Here is a 12,232-nt window from a genome sequence, read left to right as displayed (position 1 = left end):
TGTAGTAAAAGATATATACTCCCTAAAATATGCTCATACAATAATTATCATTTTTGTAATTAATCATTTTTCTAAGATATCTGCATCAAAATAAATGTTGAATGTTATTTTTTCCTTTTAATATCTGTTTTAATAATTGTACACTTATCTGACCTTAGCATATAATGTTAAATACTTTTATATTTTTATTTTTAAAATATATTTTATTGATTTTTTACAAAGAGGAAGAGAGAGGGATAGAGAGTTAGAAACATCGATGAGAGAAGAATCATCTATCAGCTGCCTCTTGCACCGCCCCCTACCAGGGATGTGCCCACAACCAAGGTACATGCCCTTGACCAGAATTGAACCCTGGACTTTTCAGTCCACAGGCTGACGCTCTATCCACTGAGCCAAACCGGTTTCAGCAATAATGTTAAATACTTTTACTTACCCCAAATATATTACTAGATAACAGGTGCATTTTTATTATTTTTTAAAATTGATACAATACAGTATACTATAAATACTGAAAAACAATCCCATTTTTATAAACCTTTTAAAATTGTAATTTAACTTTGTTTACGTGTCTAAAACTGGAGAATACGTATTTTGTACAAAAAATATGCCTTAAAAATAAATGCATGTGCCTTGTTACTTAAAGCATCACTAACATTAAGAACATTGTGTGATCCATGAACAGACTGACAGGATTCAGCTTAAAGAAAGGGCTTGTCTTATCTTAGACCTGGTAAAGAAAAAAAGCCCTCTAGATCAGCCATCCATTTGATTCAAAGGTAATCAAGCATCCCACTGAATAATTTAGAAAGGGTTGTATATGAAGTTTTTCTTTTTCTTCTTTTGCAGATTTCTGTTCTTGGATAACCACTTTAATCATCTGATAAATCTTGATAGTAGAAGATATTGTCTAGATGTTGTAAATAGTCAGGGATTTATTTTTATTTTCATAAAAATAAAAAGAGGAACAAAGATTTACTGGTTGGAGACCATAAATAAACCAAGTTTCTGTTTCCAGAGAACAACTAGTCAAGAAGACTCATACATTGGACTCAAAGCATCTTTTCTTTCTTCTTTTTTAAAAATGGATTTTAGAGAGGAAGGGAGAAAAGAGAGATAGAAGCATGGATGATGAGAGAGAATCACTGATTGATTGACTGCCTCCTACACACTCCAAACTGGGAATCAAGCTTGCAACCCAGGCATGTGCCCCAACGGGGAACCGAACTATGATCTCCTGGTATATAGGTTGATGCTCAACCACTGAGCCATACCAGCCAGGGTCAAAGCATCTTTAGATGATGCAATAAACATGGCAGTAGCAATCTGATGAAATTCTCAGTCTGAAGTTGCATGTTTTTGTGATTACATAGACATCACAGAGGTTTTGAGACAATTATAATAATAACTTAGTTTCCTGTGACACTACTACATTAAGGAATATGGATAAAATGCTTTATGAACATAGTAAGCATTATATCAAGTGTTAGTTATATTATTTTATAAACTAGGAACCTGGTGCACAAAATTGATGCACATTAAAAGGAAATTAGAGGAAATATTTTAATATTGCTATTTTCCCTTTCTATATACTAATAGAAGTGTCAAAAATGAAAAAGAATTAGCAAAATGTATATGAAAATTGTCCTCCTGTCAGAGTCTGGGACATGCCAGGAGAACCAGAGTCAAGTCCCTACCCATCCACCCACATGTGCCTGGAAATCACAAGAGACCCAGACGTAGCTGACCCCACCCCCATTGGGCTAGATCCAGACCTGGCCGGCCTTACCCCCATCAAGCCCCACTGAGTGGGGGTCGCAGCCTCAGGTTGCCTGGCTGGGCAGGGGGCATGGCCTGATATCTCCCATCAAGCCACATGGGTGGGGGCATGGGCTGAGGTCCCCTATGAAGGCGGGGGGGAGCCTCCACTGTGGGCGCAGCCATCTTGTGTTATGGAATCCCTGCCTCCGCAGTGGGCTCAGTCATCTTGATTGTTACTGTGTGATGGTCAATTTGCATATTCCCTCTTTATTAGATAAGATGATTCAGTATTATTTACATCATTATAAGAGCTAAATAGTAAACAACATATTTACAAAACACATTCAAAACAATTCTATATTATTATTTAGAAGAACATTTATCCTAATTTAAGTAGAAAGAATACAGTATTCTGTCTCCTAAACTTTTGTTGAAATTTCTTGAGCAGTAGAAATGTGTTTTTACATTTTATAAAGGAAGCAATTCATAGTCTCCCTTAGAGAAAGTACCAGTGTATAAAAACACAAAGCTACACACACTACACCTGTACCGCTGCTTGCAGAAGTAAGCATAATCAGAGAAGAAAATCTAGTTGTCCAATAAGGTGTTAAATTTTTATTCAGCAATTTACTTAAATGGCATAGTAAACTCTTAGAACACTGACTAAACATAATACATATTATTTAGTAAAATTGAAGTGTTGAAAAGTTTAGTGAAGGCCTGGTAATGAGTAATTTTCCTTAAAGCGAGTTTCAGAACAAAAATATAGATTGTTGGTTCCCACCTTAAGTGATTTAGATATGGATACCGTGAGATCCTTTGGTAAAATGACCTCCCCTGCATCTCTCAGTGCCTGTTTTCCAAAAGACTTTACACAGCCAATTTCTGGGTAGATTCAGATACAAATATATAGTAATGCTCCAAAATACTCCGCCATCTCCCTCTTGGTTAGGTGATATATATATATATATATTTCCAAGATCAATGGATGAGTCCAAATACACGGGATGCATTAGTCCTTATAGAAACTGACACATATTTCTCATGATACGATAAGGGACTAGAAGATTATCAAGGACTGGCTTGTTAGAAGGAAACCTTGACTGAGGTCACATTGACATATTTTCCCAACCGCTTGACTTCTAACATGTTTCTGTTTCTAAGCCAGCAACAGTTAATCTCCCAAGTCAACAAGTTTAGGCTAAAACCAGTAGCTACCATACCAAGCACTCACAGTCTTGTTTATAATTTAGTCTTAATACATAATTCATACTTGACCTCTGTTCCTTCTTCATTCATGAATGAGCCAGCGTGTTTGGCAGAGGTAACGTGAAGAGTTTGGGGGCAATATGACCTCTGTTCTCTGAGATCCTCTGTATTAATACCCGAAAGCTACTTGTTCTTCTAGTCCCTCTTGCCTGAAACATTAATTAGCAGATGGTGCCCTTGGCCCCTTGGCTGAGGGGCTTTCCGTGCATCTGCCAATGCCATGTGCCTGCGTGGGATCTGGGCAGAATTGTGGCACAGATCTGGCAATCTGCTCTGCTGGCGTATTACAAAACTAGCTTTCCTGAGGCAAACTCCCTGTACAGATTTCCAGCAATATCTGAATCCAGGCATCAGTATATAAGAAACAAAGGCAGAAACAAAACCTCAGGGGCTTTCCCCCTGGCTGAGCATGAAGCACCAACAGATATCCTCTAATATATATTTAATAGAGAAATATACAAATTAGGTCAAGATGCCATAACCATAACAACCAGCTCAGCAGGAGGGGCCAGGAATGGCTGGAGCCTGAGAGAAGAACACACAGGGGCACCTGATCTGAACCTCCACAGCACTGCTGGGGGCAGGCCCCCAGCACGCACGCACACACACACACACACACACACACACACACACACACACTGCCTGCTCCCGAGCCTCCATGGCACAGTCTGACATGCCTTCATCCTCCTTCCTATCTCATATCCTGGAATTATTGTTCCTTTTTTTAATTTCTTTATTGATTAAGGTGTTACATAAGTGTCCTTATTTCCCCGTTACCCACCTCTACTCATGCCCTCACCTCCTGTTGTCTGTGTCCATTGGTTAGGCTTATATGCATGCATACAAGTCCTTTGGTTGATCTCTCCCCCTTGCCCCCACCCTCCCCTACCTTCCCTCTGAAGTCTGACGGTCTGATCGATGCTTTTCTGTCTCTGGATCTGGTTTTGTTCATCAATTTATGTTGTTCATTATATTCCACAAATGAATGAGATCATGTGATATTTATCTTTCTCTGACTGGCTTGTTTCACTTAGCATAATGTTCTCTAGTTTCATCCATGCTGTTGCAAATCCTTATTTTGACAGTCACTTGAGTGAACCAAGTAGCACCATCACATCCTAGTTAAAAGATCATCAGTTACAGTGAAACTACACTTTCACTTCACCTCAGCCACTATTTCCAAGGCTGTACGCTGAGCCTTATCACCACCTGCAACTGCTAACATCAGAAATCATTGCATGGCCCTGGCTAGCGTTGCTCAGTGGTTAGAGTGTCCACTTGCCCACTGAAGGATCAAAGGTTCAAGGGCACAAACCTGGGTGATGCAGGAGACAACCAATTTATGTGTCTTTCTCACATCGATATCTCTCTCTCTCTCTTAAAATCAATGGAAAAATATTCTCTAGGGAGGATTAACAAATAAAAAAAAATAAATCATAGCATGTTGGCCCTGACATCCTATTATATGATTTCTTCTTCCTTTTTTTTTTCTGGTCTATCAATGATCTCCTCCTCCTCCTCCCCATTCATATTATTCTTTGCATAGGCTGGGTTGTGGGTTCACCTACATCAGTGGAGAAAAAGAGCCCCATTAGGTATTTCAAACAGATAGGATTTATTATTGGGAATTGGTTACCAAAAGGTTGGAAAGGAAAAGCTAGAAGAGAAAAAAAAGTGAAGTTAGATATTAATAGCTACAGGAAGGCATTCTCACTCTCATGGATGAAGGAGCCAGACCATGCCTTGCTCAGGCTGCTGAGAACTTGCTGCTGCCATTGGAACGGTGCTGCCAAGGAAGACAGCAGCCTGCAGACTGCACTGCCCCTGCCCCTACCCCTGCCTCTGCAGCTAACCCTGCTCCTGCCCCTGCCCCTGCCCCTGCCCCCACCCCTGCTAAGCCCGGTGAGGGGCAGAGAGTGGAGCTTCTCCGCTGTGTCCATGCTCCGCAGTGAGAAGTTAGCTCCGGGGGCATCTAGAAAATGCAGTTTCCCCCGAACCACAGGACAGCATAGAAGGACATAGATGGAGCTCCGAGCCAACAGACAAAACCTACCCTTTGCCTATTTGGCATTTATTCTTACCTTTACCCCATATCAAACTTCCAGGAACAATAGCAGGGTCACACAAATGCCCCTTAAATAATTGGAGACGCTGTCACTTTCCCAAAAGAGAGGCACAAGGCCTCATCAGTCATTATTTCTATCTCTAGGTGATCTGCTCGCATTTGAATTTTCTTAGAATAAAGGTAATCATCAGTAATATTTCTTATCTATAATAATAAAAGTATAATATGCTAATCAGACTTGACAGCTGAATGACCTTCCATACATCATTCAGGACATCCTTCTGGATGAAGCTGTGGCAGCAGGGGGTGAGGCAGAGGCAGTTAGGGGTTTTCAGGCAGGCAGGCAGGCAGATGGGGTTAGGGAAGATGAGGAAGGCAGGCAGAATGGTTAGGGTCGATCAGGCAGGCAGGTAAGTAATTAGGGGTCATCAGTCAGTCAGGCAGAAGGGTTAGGGGTGATTAGAGAGGCAGGAAGAGTGGTTAGGGGTGATCAGGCAGGCAGGCAAATGATTATGTGTGATGAGGCAGGCATGCAGAGTGGTTAGGAGCCAGAGTTACAGATTGAGAGAGGGTGCAGGCCAGGCTGAGGGATCACCCCTCCCCTGCACAAGTTTCATGCAGTGGGCCTCTAGTATCTAATATTTAAAAAAGCCTAATATCCTAAGTGTCCAGTCATCTGGTCAGCCATTCAATCAATCAAAGCATAATATGCTAATGATATGCTAAGGCCACTCAGCCACTCCCGATGATGTGCACTGACTACCTGGGGGCAGCCGCTCTTACCAATAGGTTACCTTGCTTCTGGGATCTAGCTGATCTGGGTTAGTGACATGTGCTGGTCATACCCTGGAGCACTCCCATGGTCCCTCATCACCTGGCCAACCTCCTGTGTCCCTCCCCAGCCCCAATTGTGCACCAGCGGGGTCCCACAGCCTGGTCTGTGCCCTCTCGAAATCTAGGACCATTCATGGGATATTGGAGATCCAATTTCAGTCCAACAGCAGAATGACTGGTTGCTATGATATGCACTGACAACTAGGGGGCAGACACTCAGTGAAGGATCTGCCTCCTGGTGGTCAGTGTGCTCCCACAGGGAGCTGCTCAGCCAGAAGCCAGACTCACAGCTGGCAAGCTCATGACAGTGGTGGGAGCTTCTCCTGCCTCTGTGACAGCACTAAGGATGATTGACTGATTGCCTAGGCCTGCTCCTTGTGGGGACATCCCTGAGGGCTCTCAGACTGTGAGAGGGCACAGGCTGGGCTGAGGGATCCACTCCCCGAGTGCATGAATTTTATTCACCAGGTCTCTAGTACTTTATATGACCAAACATCAAATTAGTATGGAGTAGCCTGCACAACAGCCTTTGCAGAGTCTCCAATGTAGTGTCAGAACTCTAGGCTGCCTTCAATGGAGTCTTCCTTTTTAAGCACTTCTTCATGAATGGGTCAAAGCCCAGAGAGAAAAATCCTTCTCATTCAATTGCTTTGCCCTCTTTCCCATAATCCTCTATGCCCCCGAACCCCCCCAAAAATAGGGGAATATTTCTTTCATACCCCCCATTTCATATACAGTATTGCTATAACCTCTACAGAAGTGCCATAGATGTAGAGTTTTCTCTACATTGCAAGATGATGCTATGAACTGAGCCTTCTGGTTTTGAACCTTGATTTACTTAAGTTAAGGGAAAAATACTACAGAAAAATGATCTCTTTTCTAAATATCTGGTTCTAAATGATATAGTAACCATTATGTCAAGTGTTAACTACATTATTTTATAAGTATTTCAGTATTTTCTTCTTTATATTATTAATAAATATACAACATATTTACAAAACATATACTAAACAATTCTATATTATGATTTAGAAGAACATTTATTCATACCACAATATATTTTTTCTTCTATAAAATATTTTAACTGTAACCATTTGCAATATTAAAAATATTCAAACAACCAGGTAGCAATTTAATATAAATATTCTTTTTGTTCTTCAAAAATCCTTGTGAGATAGATGACTCTAGATTGTTAATTTCTCCATTTTACTTGTAAATAAACTATTGACTACTCAATTTTTTGCAGGCAAACCTATTTCTTTTGTATGCTATAATGTCTTGGACAGGATAGGACATCCCAAATAGAGAAACTTTTATATCATATGTAGAAAAATAAAATAATATTTCTAGAAATTAACAACATAGTAAATATTTTGTTTGGAAAAGTATGTTTTATGGTAACTATTTAGATATATTCTTAGAGATAACTAGAAAAGCTAAAATAGTTTCATATTTAAAAACTCAAAGTCTGTTTAGGTGAGTTTTAAATGCTGATATAACCTTGATTTCTCTCCACTATTCTCTGATAAACATAGCTCTGAATATTGGAAAACTCATAATTTAAAATAATGAGCAAACAACTATTTACTTATTATTCATCAGTCTTACAATTAGCTGTTCCTACACAAATGCCAATGAGATAATTCACATAATTGCAGATGGCTCAGAATGCCATGTTGCAGTAATATCATTTCTAGTGCAGAATGATCAACTGATACATTACGAATTTATTAGGCCTGGTCATTTCAATTGAACAAAATAGGCATGTACTTTCCACTGTTATTTATGAAAATAATATCCTTACAAAATCTTAGAGTTAAAGCAATAAAACAATTTACATGTGCTCTAACCATTGTCATGCATTTTCTCATATATTTAACTGCAGCTGATTGCTTCTAAGGGGCTACTTTTGTCTTTTTCAAAGAGCCTGAATTAATTTATCTTTCCCCCCCCTGAATATATAGCATGCTATTTGTGTTGTTCTTAACCATTTTTCTTTCTCTTTAAAATCACTCTACAAGTTTTGTTGTTGTTGTTGTTGTTGTTGTTCTTGTTCTTGTTATTGTTAAGTCTTCTAAAAGCTTCACAAAGGAGTTTAGGATCTAAAAATAAAACTAGAGCAATTCCCCTTTATGATTTTTGCATTGACTAAAAGGTAGCAATCAAACTCATCAGCTGGAAACAGTCTTTAGCTGCAAGGGAACAGACTAGTTCATTTACGACATTTAAAGAGTCTTATTGGGGCAGTCCAGCTCCCCTGCAAAGAAACCATGACCCCAGCATAAGAGTCTTGAATTTCAACTATAGTGTTATTCATCTTAACCAGAACCTGAGGTTTGGATGCTAAGGGCCAAACAATATGGAACTAAAGAAATGGCCAGTATTTCATAAGTGACTTATGATAAACCTGTCAATTGAAAGCAATTCTGGAATTTAAAAAGCCAGAATTTTTCTGTTGGTGGAAAAACAGCACCAGAATGTTACTGGCAACTGGATCTCAGTTCAGCAACCTCAGTATTTGCATTTAGGCTAAGAAAGAATTCAGAGCCAAGACTCAAATATAAGCAAAATATTATTTAGAAAGTCACAGACGTGGAAGAGTGAGCCATGAAATAAATGTGCCAGCTGGTCTGCATGGGCTCAGGAAACAAGTTACAGAAGCCAAAGCAGGGCCATTGGAGTTTAGGAAGGAGAGATGCAAGGATATAGGAAACTGTGGAAGGCAGTGGGTAAAGACTCAGCGTTCTTCAGAGAGAGTGGGCACTGAGGAAAGAAGGGGGTGCAGAGAGGGGCTAGCATGCTTGAAAGCTTGAGAAAGAGGGGAGAGGAGGAGGAGGAGAGAGAGAGAGAGAGAGAGAGAGAGAGAGAGAGAGAGAGAGAGAGAGAGAACACTATGATGGATCCTCCATTCTAAGGACTTGTAAAGGTGAGCATTTTAGGAGAGGCCTCAGGAGAGAATCTCAATGGAATATTCATCAGCTTTTCAGATGTGTCCTTTCAGGGTTGAGGTTTCCACTGATTGGCTGATGCCAAGGCAAGGGGTCATTAGTCATCAAAGCTTGTTCTAATGTCACAGTGACTTCAGCTTGCCAGGCCTTGCTGCCTTTCTGGTCCAGGAGCTAAAACAGGCCTAGATGCTATCTCCAGGGCATAGTGCTCAGTAGATTGGCCATGCACAAGCTTGCATGGTAGTCAAGTGAAGCTCTTCTCCATCCCCTTTATTCCTTCTCTAAGTGGGTCTACCACACGAATAACAATGATGTTTCTCTTTCTCCCTCTTTCTAAAAATCAATAAAAATATTTGGAAGAAAACAACCCTTCATTGTTACTGTTACTGTGTTAGATGTTTACTGTTAACTCTCCTGTACCCACCTGTGTAAAGGAAACATATGTCTATTCTTTTCACTTTTTACCCAATCCCAGAGATGCCCCTTTTAGGGCTCTCTCACCTTACTAAACTATCACAAATGGATTTCATGTAACCCCCATGCTCTGGAGCATTTTCTCAATCCATTGAGATTTTGCTTTTCACTAATTGTCCTCAGTTTGGCTAAAATAAACTCATAAAATTCTTATAGGTTTGGATGTTTCACACGTCAACAATATTATAGCTCATATGGGCTTTGGGTCATAGATTTATGCCTGTCATAGAGGATATTGTTGTGTTCAACATGGTTTCGAGGAAAGAAGCATATATTCATATTTGCAACAAGTATCTCTCACAATAATATTTGGGGGGGGGGGGAGGTAGATCTTAAAATTAAATCACCAGTGCTATGTTTGAGGCATAATTGTGACTTCACTGGCTTTTTAATACAAATTTAAGGAAGTGAATTCATCTTTCTAATTTTTAGTTTCCTCATAGATAAAATTGAGACAGCTGAACTGGGATAAATGATTTGTGTCGTTTACAAATCCATCAATAATTATTGTTTTCTTTCCATAAGTAGAAGTAGCTATGTATTGTAGTTTACCTATACTTCAATGACAGCATGTAACATTCTTTTACATAATAACAGGTTTAAATATACAGAGGTAGCTTCTTGGAAGTTGCATGTTTTCTAAATATAAAAAATAAAAATTGAATATTAATAGAACTCTAAATAGTTTCAAATTTGAGGGTGTACTCCTAGATAAATCCATATACTTTCATTCTTCCATAACTTAATTTAATTAGTTATTTGTTTTTTTTCATGCAAAAATAATTAAAGGGTTCTTAAGCCACATTTTTGTCCTGTAAAAACAAAAACAGGTTGGCACCCCTTAATATTTGCTCATTGCCACAGATGCTTTGCTTTTATTGCCATGATTTTGAACTTTGAAATTATGTTAATATATTTAGACATCTGTGATCAGAAAATATTATTTTTCCGATGAAGTTAGAAACTATCCATAGAGATTTCTCTATGAAGCAACACTGCAATTCATCCTTTCTCTTAAGGGAATTTGTTTTGAAGTGTCTGGGTTTCTTTTTTATATTTTCAATCTCTTGCTTTGTTTCCATCCTCTGAGTTTCAAAGTTTCTTTTTGATATTTCCAATCAATTAAGATTTAAGTTTGCTATATTTTTTCTTTAATGCTCATATAAAAAACTTTTTTTAATTTTATTTTTTTATTAACAATGCCATTTTTTCTAACCCACAAAGCTGTTGCAATGAGCAGGCTGGATCTTAGATAAGTCTTTATGTAACACTGTTCATGATTAATTAGCATTTCTAAAGAAGTAAATGAATGTCTTGCTTTTTACTTTTTTTGCAAAATGTTTGACATATTGTGAATGTTTGATTTCTCTGTACTGCTCTTAATATATGCTAATACATGCTTGCAATGTGATAGAATAGCATAGTGATTAAGCAGGCATAAGAATTTCAGTGAAGTGATTAAATGCTTTTCTTCTCTAATAGTATGGTGACATAGTAGCTTGTCTATTATGGATAATAATATCATACAAATAATCTAAAAATGGAAATGAAACTAATTCCTCCTCCACCCTCCTTAGGAAGTTAGAATTCTGATATTCCTCTTCATTCTTAATTTGCAGGTTATCTAGTTATACTAAAGCAATTTTAAAAATAATGTAAATGTACTAGATTTAATATTAATAAAATAGATATTTTTTTATCTGTTCACTGCTGTAACCCCAATTCCCCCAAAAGAAAATACTTTTCACCATCAGTATAAGTACTATATTTTCTAGATATTTACACATTCACATCAAATATATAAATAAAAATTTAGAATTAAAAAAATCCACAAAAATATAATAATTTGATAAAGTGTTGCCAAAGGAAAACATGCTTCATCTCCCTTAGTTGCTGTTGGGGGCGAGTTCCTTGTGATATCCCGAAAAAGGGGATTTTTGGAGACTCACATGGGAGGATATGATATGTTAGAAAGCTTTATTTCTGTGGAATTACACTCGTGGGTTTCCAAAAGCCCCATTTCCCTTAGTCCAGTCATAGAAGAAGCTATATAGCTTGGGTTTCAGTAGAGCAAAAATCAGAGCCCCTGTCCAGGGTTTCCATTCCATGTTGAGTAAGGTCCAGTGGAGAATCAGGCTAGCTGCAGCTCATTAGTCCACCGCATGGAGAGGTCCGCATGGCTGTGAGTCACAGGAATGTGCCAGGAAGCCAAGTGTGAGCCATGAGTCAAGTGTGTCAAGAGGAACCAAGAGAGTGAACTTCTTTATTTAGGAGATTATATATTCCCAAATGTTAATGCCTTTGCACTGGCTATGCCCATTTGGGCCAATGATCTCTGTTCCCAGGTGTGACTGGCAGGCAGCACCCTCCCTATGTTACCCAGACTTGACTGGGCATTGGTCTGTCTCTCGGTCTGTCTTTCCTTTGTTGGATCCCTGCCCCAATGGTTTGCAGGGAACAATGCTATAATGTCTGATCTTCCCTTTGATCCTTTTCTGTTACCAATTATTGGTTAATTAAGATTTCCGCCATATTATATTTGCTCAAGAGGATCAAAGGCAATGCAATGGAGCACAATCTTTTCAACAAATGGAAGAACTGATATGCATGGCCAAAATAAATTAATCTGAACACAGATCTTACACCCCCACAAAAAAAAAAAAGTAAGTCAAAATGGATCAGAGATCTAACTGTGAAACATAAATCTATAAACTGGAAGATAAGATAGGAACAAACATAAATGATCTTGGGAATGGAGATGACTTTTTAGATACAACATCAAAAGTGTGGTCCACAAAAGAAATACATATTTGGTAAGCTGTATTTCAGTGACATTTAAAAAACAAAACAAAACACACACACACACACACACACACACACACAC

The sequence above is a fragment of the Pipistrellus kuhlii genome, unplaced genomic scaffold (genome assembly GCF_014108245.1).
Source record: "Pipistrellus kuhlii isolate mPipKuh1 unplaced genomic scaffold, mPipKuh1.p scaffold_m20_p_3, whole genome shotgun sequence".
NCBI classification, from domain to species: Eukaryota; Metazoa; Chordata; class Mammalia; order Chiroptera; family Vespertilionidae; genus Pipistrellus; species Pipistrellus kuhlii.
This window is presented reverse-complemented; position numbering follows the sequence as displayed.